The sequence below is a fragment of the Phacochoerus africanus genome, chromosome 14, assembly GCF_016906955.1.
Source record: "Phacochoerus africanus isolate WHEZ1 chromosome 14, ROS_Pafr_v1, whole genome shotgun sequence".
In the NCBI taxonomy this organism is placed as follows: domain Eukaryota; kingdom Metazoa; phylum Chordata; class Mammalia; order Artiodactyla; family Suidae; genus Phacochoerus; species Phacochoerus africanus.
Window position 1 is genome coordinate 41,176,104 of NC_062557.1, and position 10,931 is coordinate 41,187,034.

General features: G+C 47.8%; 1 non-coding gene across 1 annotated transcript; it reads left to right on the forward strand.

The window, feature by feature from the left end:
* The first annotated feature begins 246 nt into the window (after positions 1–246).
* Positions 247–353, forward strand: LOC125115373 (U6 spliceosomal RNA). Its single transcript, XR_007132081.1, has one exon. It is a non-coding gene; the product is annotated as a U6 spliceosomal RNA (small nuclear RNA).
* The last annotated feature ends 10,578 nt before the right edge of the window (positions 354–10,931 follow it).

Below are 10,931 nucleotides of genomic sequence, written 5' to 3' on the forward strand. Positions count from 1 at the left end.
TGCTGTACATTTATGTAATCTATAGCCAGTACACCTTATAGCATGAAAACTAAAAAGGTAGGCACAGGACCCAAATAACACAGAGGAGAAAGAAAGGATGAGTGACGAACTCTGCCTGAGGGTCATGGAAAGTGTCGTTAAATATTTAAGATGATTCTAGAAGGTTAAGTGGAAGTTTCCCAGGGCAAAAAGAGGGGCAAGGACACTTCAGGAAGAGGGAACAGTCTTAGTTAAGACCCTTGATTAGTGCTCGCTTCGGCAGCACATATACTAAAATTGGAACGATACAGAGAAGATTAGCATGGCCCCTGCGCAAGGATGACACGCAAATTCGTGAAGCGTTCCATATTTTTGGGAGCTTGGGCTTATCAGACACAACTTAGAATAGATTTACAAGGAGATCCTGCTGAATAGCATTGAGAACTTTGTCTAGATACTCATGTTGCAACAGAAGAAAGGCTGGGGGGAAAATGTAATTGTAAGGTATACATGTAAGGATAACCTGACCCCCTTGCTGTACAGTGGGAAAATAAAAAAAAAATTATAAAAATAAAAACAAACAAACAAACAAAAAAAGACCCTTGATTACAAGTTACAGAAATTGAAGTGAAATTAGGAATCTGGAGACCTGCCCTGTCGATTCAGAGGTTGGTTGCACAAGTCTCATGAAAGAATATATAAAAATGCTTTGTAAGCTACAAAGTGCAAGGCAAATGCAAGGGCTTATTATAGAAGGTGCTCAGAATCTGAGTGGTGATGGATTGACCAATTTGGCATAACCCACTGGGAACAGCCCATAACACCTCCCTGAACCAAGACATGCAGATAGAGAGCCTAGTGGAGTGAGTCTTTAACTTGAGGGCTCCCCTGGTACCCATTTGGATTTTGTTTGACTGTGAAAGGACTGATGGAGGGGATGGGTAAGTGAGGAGGGCAGAGAGACTTGAAACAAAAGGGAGATGGTCACTGCTATTTTTCTTTTCTTTTCTTTGTATTAGAGTGTAGTTGATTTACAGTGTTGTGTCAATTTCTGCTGTACAGCACAGTGATCCAGTCTCATATATACTCATACTATCTCCCATGACAGTCTATCCCAAGAGATGGAATATAGTTCTCTGTGCAGCAGGACCTCATCAATTATTAATTCTAAATGTAATAGTTTACATCTACCAACACAAACTCCCAGTCCATCCCACTCCCTCCCACTTCCCCCTTGGCAACCACAAATCTGTTCTCTATGTCCATGAGTCTGTTTCCTTTTTGTAGATGGGTTCATTTGTGCCTTATTTTAGATTCTGCATATAGGTGATATCATATGGTATTTGTCTTTCTGACTTACTTCACTTAGTATAAGAATATCTGGTTCCACCCATGATGCTGCAAGTTGCATTATTCTGTTCTTTTTATGGCTGAGTAGTATTCCATTGTGTATATGTACCACATCTTCTTAATCTATTCATCTGTTGATGGACATTTTGATTGTTTCCTTGTCTTGGCAAGTGTGAATAGTGCTACAATGAACATAAGGGTGCATGTATTGTTTTGAATGCAAGTCATCAAAATGAAAATGAAATGGTTTGGTGGTGATCATGTGAGATAATGAATGGAAGGATATACAAGTACCATTTGCAATTTTCAGGAATAAAGACTCTGAAAATCAAAGTATTCATTAACAATGGACTAAGTATCTACTAGTTGTGAGGATGTGTGGTAAGTAGAATGAGGGAGATAGAGGTGAAAAAAAAAAAAAAAAGCACAGACCCTCCCTTCAAGGAGTCTGAGATTTGTAACAAAGTCTTGAGATATGATTGATAAGTGCTGGGTCCAAACCCAACTCCTGTACTTCCACCTCCAAACTCATCCCTCCACTTGCTTCCATCTCAGTACATGGTGCCTCCATTCACCAAATCACTCATGTCTCAGTGTGAAGTTCAATTCCACTCTTTCTCTCAACCCTCCCTACATCCAATCTATCAATGCAACCTGTCAGCTCTTCCTCCAAAGGAAATCCCAGTCCTGCCATGCTTTACACACTGTTGTCTCTGTCAAGAATGTTGCTTCCAAGCTCACCTTCCCATAACCCAGCAGCCAGATCAACCTTCTTGAAATGCAAATCGGATTACAACGCGTAGTCCTTCAACCCTTCACTAGAGCTTCATGCTTAGATCCAAATCCGGATTCTTTGCAGAGGTCCATCAAGACTGTTCAGCCCTGCATTATTTCACCCCTGCCCATTTTTAAACTATTGCTCTGGCGCATATTCATTATACTCCATCCACACTTTGCATATTCCTACCCCCAGGGTTTTGCCTTTGCTCTTCCTTCTGCCAGAACTTTTCCCCAGACCTGAATAAGGTCACATGCAGACTTTGCTCAGAGATGCCTTCCCTGATGCTTTTGCAGAAGTAACCACCCCTCCAGCCCCACTGCTCTCTCCTTATCCAGCTTTTTTCATAGGAATGACACCAAGCACATAGTAGGTCCTAAGCAAGTCATGTTTGAACGAGGGCGTGCAAGAGAAATAGCAGGGAAGAAGTACACATCTGCTGGCACTGGGTTCTGAAGCTGAATATGACCTGACCGGCTGGACAAAAACCAGGGCATTCCAAGCAGAGGGAATACACAAACCAAGGCAGAAAGATGTGGAAGGATGTGCCATGGCTAGGGAGGAGAAGCAACACGGCCATAGGACCCATGCGTGCCCATGAGAAAGCAGTGGGATGCTAGACAAGGCAAATCATGGAGGACCCTGCACACCATGCCAGGGAGCAGATCTCTAGCTGCAGGAAGGCATCTCGCATCATGAGAGATGATTGCAGAGAGTGTTAAACAGGCTTCCGGAGGTAGAGGTCACTGAGCCTGGAGCTGAACAAGCATGGGTTCAAGGTGGCTCACAAGAGTTTGCAAACCTTGCTGTAATATAACAAAAATGCCCCAGCGGTGTCTGTCCCTCTACTCGTTGATGACTTGTTCTGTGTCTTTAGTTCAAATTCCTCAGATAAAGGGAAATTTGATTGACTCATATTGTCTCTGTTAAAAGAGGCCATGCTTTAAAGGCCAGCTGGCAGCCAGGCTGCTTCTCTCTTGAGTCAAATGTTCCTGCCTGATTCAATTATCTGTGGCTTGGTTAGGAAGAAGGTCACATGACGTGAACAAGGTTGTTTGGCCACCCTGCCCCTTGCAGGGAACATGGACAGGGTTGTGCCTTTAGGAGAGGAAGTGGGCCCCACCACACCCCCCCGGGGCTGTTTAGTATGACATATATGTTGCCCACAAGTACTCCTAAAACTAAGCACAAAAGAGGAATTGTTTCAAGACTCCCAAGGATTTGTCCTGAGCCTGGCAGAGCCCCCCGGTATTCTCTCTTCTGGGTTCCTCTTTGGGGATGACCTGTAAGACTCCTGGCTGAGTGGCCGAGAGGCATAAAGGGAGTGAGCCCTGAGTCAGGGTGGCTTCCATTTACCCACAGGTATGAGCGGGGAGCCCAGGATAACCCCAGTCTTAAGGACATTTCTGGCTACAAGAGAGAAAAAGCCTCCCACTGGCATAAACAATAAGGACCCTCCTCAGATCACAGAACAAGAAATCCAGAGTTAAGCTGGGCCTGGGGCTGTGGCAATAGGTACTCACCACCACACCAGGGTCCTAGGCTCTGGTCCTCTCTCTGCCCAGGGGTGGCACCCTTCAGCGCAGTTTCATCTTCAGCCTGGTAGCAAGGGGGTCTGCAGCAGTCCTGGGCCCCCTGCAGGGACAGGATAATGTCCAAGAAGAGGATGAGGAACCTCTCTCCTCCTGTGACTCCCTTAGAAGAGAGGAGAGATTTTTTTCAGAAGCTTCCCCTAAGTGTCCGCCTGCTCTCTCATTGGCCAGAATGGGGTCACATGACCCTTTGTTGTCAAGGGGAATGGGATCACCCTGGATCTAGGGGTCGGGAGTCACATCTTCTGAAACAAGCATCTTTGTCGGGGAGGGAGGGATGCATGAACCAGCTCAGGTGCTCTTGGGAAGGAAAATGGGGACATGCACGCATACTGGGAAGCAGCCTGAGTGTCCACTCCGCTCTAAGGACCATTCCACATAACAACAGGGACAAAGGCGCCATGAAAGATATGGCACAGGAAGTGCAGAGGTGGCGTCCTGTAAAAGGAAGTGCAGATCAGGGTTGGGGGAGGCAGATGCTCTGCTTTCAGGTCCCAGCTCTGCCACCCACTGACTTATGCCCTCACTGAATCTCAGTTAGCCCACCTGCAAAATGGGCATTTGGATAGCTGTTGGGGCTCCTATAATCATGTCAAACCCAACCAAAATCATGAGGGCAGAGAGCTTCCCAGCCGGAGGTGTGTGATGGCTCCCATGGTGTAGAACAGTTATTATTAGTGGGATGTGTGTCAGGGGGAGCCTGCAGAGTCAGAGTGAAGGCCAGGCCAGGGATGAAGGCTGGGCTGGTTCGCCGGCACCTCGAGGTGTGAATGGCAGGCTGTGCCATTTCACTCTGCTCCTTGCGGATATAAAAGCCCTTCTCAATCCCGGGATCTTCCTATTTGCAGGAAGACATCAAATAACGAGGAAAATAAATTCGGGAGGCCCAAGCAGAATTTTGTACTTTCTGTGACTTTCCACCCATCTCGGGGACTGTGCTGGTGCCACTGGCAAAGATCCTTATCTCTAGGATTGAGGACTTGGTTCTTCTTAAATCAACCTCCTAGAGTCGTCCTGGAGACGGTGGGGAAGCCAGCTTCCACCTGATCCATGGCAAACTGACCAGCAGATTAATGGGCAGGGCAGGCCTCCTGAATCGAGATGTCAATTTTTCAGTTTGAGGGCGTTCTTCAAAGTATCTCAGTTCATTGGATTGCTGACTTGGCAATCGGGACGCCCGCTTTAAAATGAGAGCAAAAGGCAGGCAGAGAGGAGGCAGTGTGAGTCTGTGTCTTGGAGCAGAACGCCTAATCCAGTTTCGGTCACCTCCGCATGACTGTGCCCTGCTGCTGTGCCCACATCAGCCCCGCCTCGCCTATCAGGGGGCTGGAGCGGCATTGCTCCCAGGGTAAGGAATGACTTGCTGCTAGGCCTTGGTGGCTCCAGTGTCAGGCCTAACAGCCCTGATGTGGAACTTAGCTGTCTAATCTGGTAAAGAAAATTATGGTACCAGGGTTGGGGCTCCCTATCTGCAGCCACACACAGGATTCCACTCGCCCAGGGATGACAATAGAAGAGAACCCTGGATTCCTTCTGGCCAAAGGATCCAAGAGCTAAGGAAGATGACTTGGATGGGAGAGAGCCTGGGCCTGGTTCCCCCCCACACCCCACCCCCATCTCATTTGCCACATGTGGCCTTGGACCAGTCACCCTCGGTGGTCTGTGTGTCTCCCTGTTAAGAGTGAAGGGGGAGTTCCTGTTGTGGCGCGGCGGAAACGAATCCAACTAGGAACCATGAGGTGGCAGGTTCGATCCCTGACCTCGCTCAGTGGGTTAAGGATCCCGCGTTGCCATGAGCTGTGGTGTAGGTCGCGGATGTGGCTCAGATCCCGCGTTGCTGTGGCTGTGGCATAGGCCGGCGGCTACAGCTCCGATTAGACCCCTAGCCTGGAAACCTTCATATGTTGTGGGTACAGCCTTAAAATTTTTTTTTTAATTTTAAAAAAAGAAGGGGTTCCACCAGATGGCCTCTGAGATCCTCTCCAGCTCAGTCCCTCACTGGTTCTGGATTGGGAGCAGGATTGGATCGTCCTAAGGACGTTTATTTCACTGAGCCTGGGGTGCTCCCAAGAGTGTAGGCAGAATACCCAGGAGCAGACCCTGAGGTCCTGCAGGCACTAAGGTAAGAGCAGGGAAAGATCCAAACATGTCATCAGCGCTTAGTGAAAAGCGCCTGGGGAGTGGGCTGAGGGGAGAGCTATAAAATGCATTTTTTGTAGATCCCTCAAATAGAGGAATCAGCAGGAGCCAGGGTTGGGAATATAGAAGCCTGGATCAAATTCCCAGTTCCGCGACGCAATTATCCCGTGAGCCTCCGTTTCAACCACCGTAAGAGGAGAAAAATTGTATCTACATTACAGGGCTCCTGGGTGGATTCAGTTAGATAGGTGTGTAAAATACTTGATACGGGACAGAAACACTGAGCAAAGGCCACTTCTCCTCTCATCCTGTGCCGGCTGAAGCACCAGGGTCGCCCAGCTTCTCCGAAGAACTGAGTTCTCGGAAGCAGAGGAATAGCATCTTGAGGAGCATAAACCCAGGGAGTCAGAGCGTTGGAGGGAAGTTTCCCGGGTGTGAGGGGCTGCTGGCTGTGCCATCTCCATTCACTGGGCTCCAGAGTTACCAACTCCTTGAGTTCTCTCCCTGCAACTGTGCTTCTCTTGCCCACTGGTCCAAGCCTGGTCTCAGACAAACCCTATGCAGCTTCTGGGAAGGGCCAGAGGGTGGAAAGAACTTGACTCAATCCTCAGGGAAGGTAGAGAATGAACCAAGAGGGCAACACTCAGACTCAGTTTCTTCGCCGCTCTCCAAAGCCCATCTACTCGCCACTGGGGGCAGCCGCCCATCCCAGACACCTGCCTGACACTCCGCCCCCGACTTCTGGATCAATTGCAAATAGGTGATGCCACCTCATGAGATTTCAACACCCTAGAGGGTGTTGAAGCTTAGCCTCCCATTCCTGAAGGTGGCCCCCAAGGCTCACAGAAGCCAACTCTGGTTCTAGATGCTTCTCTTCCTCCGGGCACTGGGCACCAAGAATGATGTCCTTTTCTGGACAGAACCTATTCTGACATACAGGGTGATGCGTGCCCTCTCCTGGTTGGCGGTGGCCCTCCAGGACAGTAGCGTTCCCATTTCTATGCTAATACAGCAGTGGTGTCAGCAGTCCTGGACTGTGGTCCTTCTGCCTGCTTTCCTCCTGGTCCACAAAGACAGGGCTGATGATAGGGATGGGGTGGGCAACTTGAGGGAGGATAAGAAATCCCTGTGACTCTGCCCACCTGTTCAGTCAGTTAATAAGCTTTCCTAAGCGCCTACTATATACCAGTCTGCTGGGCACTGGAAGGCGACAGATAAATAAGATACACTTAAGAAGGCTTTTGAGGGGAGTTCCCATTGTGGCTCAGTGGGTTAAGAACCCAACTGGTTTCCATGAGAATTTGGGTTCATTCCCTGGCCTCGCTCAGTGGGTTAAGAATCCAGCATGGCCGCAAGCTATGGTACAGGTCTCAGAGGCAGCTTGGATCTGATGTTTTGTGGCTGTGATGTAGGCCAGCAGCTGTAGCTCTGATTTGACCCCTAGTCTGGGAACTTCCATATGCCTCGGGTGTGGCCCTAAAAAAAAAAAAGGAAGAAAAAAAATAAGTCTATTGGGGAAGATAGTATACGTGCAAAGACGGCTATCTAGGAAATTCAAAAAAGAAAGAAAGAAAGAAAGAAAAAAAGTGGTCTAAGAGCAGACCAAACTGGGGAGTGCAGAAAAAGATGGAGCGGCCATTTGGCCCAGGTAAGTTAGAGAGGGTTTCATAGACAGAGCTGAGTCTTAGAGAATGGTTCTGACTCTTCTGCAAATAACAACTACCCCTTTTTGATTCTCTGGAAAAAATCGTTTAAACACCCTGGGTTATAACAGCTATCCTGAGATAAAACCCTGAGTCTGGCCAATGAGGAGTAAACTTCTAAAAGGAGTCCTGGGAATGTGAATTAAAACTCAGATCCAAGATTCTAAGATCTTACTAGGGGATGCGTGGGTAAGCTGCCCTGAGTTGAGCAGTGTCAATAACTGATCCTAGACTTGCATCTGTTTCTAAAACCATTTGTTCTTCTGGGAATAATCCCGGAGGGACTTGGTCATCGATTGCTAGGAAACCAGCCATCCCTGCTGGGCTTTCTGCTCCCTGCTAAGTTTGCATAGGTTTTTCTCCGCCCCCCACCCCCCCACCCCCAGGCATCTGCCTGCTCTCCTCTCTAAATACACAGGCAAACTCACCAGCAGCTCTTCCAGCTCCCATTCCCACATTTCCCTGAATAAAAACACCAGCCTGAACAAGACAATGGGTGATGTTTCCACAAACTGCAGCACTTCAGACAATGCAGGCAGTGGAAGGAGAGTCCATGGGTTTCTACGTTTTGTTTCTGTTTAGAATCCTGTTTCCATGGCTGTTCAGGAAAGCAAACTGTTTGCCTTGCAAGGGATCCTTGGCGAATGAAAAGTGGGCTTGCCCTGCTAGAGGTGGGAATGCGTTTTATAAATGTTGCATCGCCCAGTGGGGAACTAAGCTTAGTGAGCACGTTCAAGTGCGCTCAGTTCTGGGCTAGACCGAAACCTCTCTTTAATTGGTCTTGAAAACCCAAGTGTGACAAGCCAAGCATACATACACAGGCATGCTTATTCCTTCAGGACCCCCCGGTGCAGCCAGAAGTTTGTCTTTGGCCACGACATGCATGCATGCTTGCATACATACACATATACATTCTAGGGGTGATACTCAAAGGTAGGGAGAAGGAAAGGATTCTTATTAGTAGATGAGTGATTTTCAGTAAACTCATTTCTTTTTTTTTTTTCTTCTTTCTTTTTAGCTCCTGCAGCATATGGAAGTTCCCAGGCTAGGGGTCAAATCGGAGCTGCAGCTGCCGACCTACGCTACAGCTATAGCAGTACCAGATACTTAGCACACTGAGCAGCGAGGCCAAGGACGAAAACCTGCATCCTCAAGGACACTGTGTCTGGTTCTTAATCCGCTGAGCCACAATGGGAACTCCAGTAAATTCATTTCTGAAATGACACCCATACAATCATGCACCTCCCTCTTGTCTGCAGAGCCGCATTTAATATCCTACAACCCAGGAAGCAGAAAGGCCTGATCCCTGAAAATTTAGACCTTCCGCTTATGTCCCACCCACCCAAACAAAAGCAGCGCACTAGGCAGATGATCCGGTGTTTGAAATTAGACAAATCTGAGTCCAAATGACAGTTCTGCAACGTATCAGTTCTGTGACTTCGGAGAGATATTTTTCCTTATCTTAGCCTCAGTTTCTCTGCTTCGGAAATAGAAATACTGGGACTCCTCTTACAGGGTTATTATGAGGAAGACAACCCAAGCCAACTCCCGTAAAGCCCCAGGCAGTGTGTCCTCGTCCCAAGGATGCTCCATGAATGTGAATTTCTGTCTCCTTCTACCCTCCCTATGGTGCTCCCAGCTCTCATTCCTTTGTCATGTCCATTGCTTCTTTCTCCTTGAGAGTATTCACTCCCGCACAGTTAAAACTGCATCTCAGAGGACCTCTGACCCTGTCTGACGTCTGCCTTCCAGAGTCTCGAGCTGTAGACTCACACCTCACGCCTCTAAACTTCTTTGAACTCTGCCTTCCCGTGGTGTTTGGTGCCCAAGCTCTGGTTTTCCTTCCCTGAATCTCACAAGCACTAATTTTCTGTATCTAAAATTTGCTGTCAAATGTATTTAATCAACACAGGAGTCCTTTGGGGCCTTACTTGGTTCCAAAGTCACAGTTCCCTTAGTCACTTCCTCCACTGTCAGTAAAAGGACTTGGTCTCCAAGGTGATTCCACTTTCTCTGATGTGGAAAGACGTCACCATTACACAAATGGCATGCTCGCTATCGATCTGTTTTCTCTCCTGTTAGGATTTCTGTGAAAAACGGGTTGGGGTTTTATTTTTAGCAAATCGATGATTCCTTCTGCCTGCACACATGTCCGTCTGTCTGTCTGTCTGTCTGTGAGCACAGCCACCTCAAGTCCAAGGAAATCTTGCTTTGCCTTGCCTAGACAGGTCTATCCATCTGAAGAGCTTCATGCTGGGGAAATGGCTTAAGGTCTTTGGTAATTGAAAAATGGCAATTTAGTACTAGGCTCTTCAAGTGCCATGTTTTCTACACATGAAGCCATTGAGTCATCCTGAGCTGGAATTTTACCAAGTGATTCACTGTTCTCCATGCTGTCTTATATTTCTTCACCTTGGCTGATGTTATTCTCTCCGCCAAAAGCATCATTTCTCATCCATTCACGCAGTCATTTATTTATTTGTTGGCTCAAAAATATTTATTATTTACCTATCATAGGGAAGATGCCATGCTGAGTGATGGGATTCCCTGATGGGCAAAAAAACTATTCTGTCCCTTAGATGTTGTCTTAAGAGCTATAGAAATCATCGAACCATTTTAGGGAGGGCACTGGCTACGATCAGACGATTAGATGGGAAGGAGTATTTTGGCGGTAGAGTGGAGAATAGATTGAAGAATGATGGGTGTGCCTGTGAGGATTTCTGCTTTTGACCATGATAGAAGAATCTGCACTGGACTAGCCCTCTGCCATAAATAACTATATAGCTGGGCTAACCATGTAAGAAAGCTACTTTCTGGCAGTGGCAATGGGCAACACAAGATCATGATCCCTGAAAAAAGAGGAAATCATGAGGCGAGGTCTCATTCTCTCCAGTTCTCCGTCTAGGGATGATTTTCTAACGGTGACACAGGGAGGTGGAGCCCAAATACTGCATGGTCCGCCTATTGGCCTGAGGAAGTAGGGATGTGATCTGGGGATGGTTGAAATCACTGGAAAGTGTGGGGCAGGCCATCACGGGGTGGCGGGGGGGGGGGGGAGCTGAGCAGAAAGGGTCCCCAGAACTCCGTGTGGTTGGAGGGCTGCATTGCACATGCGTAGAGCAGGAAGCTCACCCAGAAGGGCAGTTAGAAGGTTGAGAGTGGAGTGGAAATAGAGGAGGTGGAGCAGTTCTTGGGGGTGTTGTACTTCCAGCCCAGCCAGAGCGTAGAGACTCCGTTAACCCCTAGAGATCAGTTCAGACATCAGAAAGGCCATGCCTTAGGAGCGGACCGTGTCCCACAGCCAGGCAGCCAATTACGGCTTCTGTGATATATAACCTTTAAGCATAGTCACCTATGTTTGTAAATAAAGTTTAATTGGCATGCACCCAT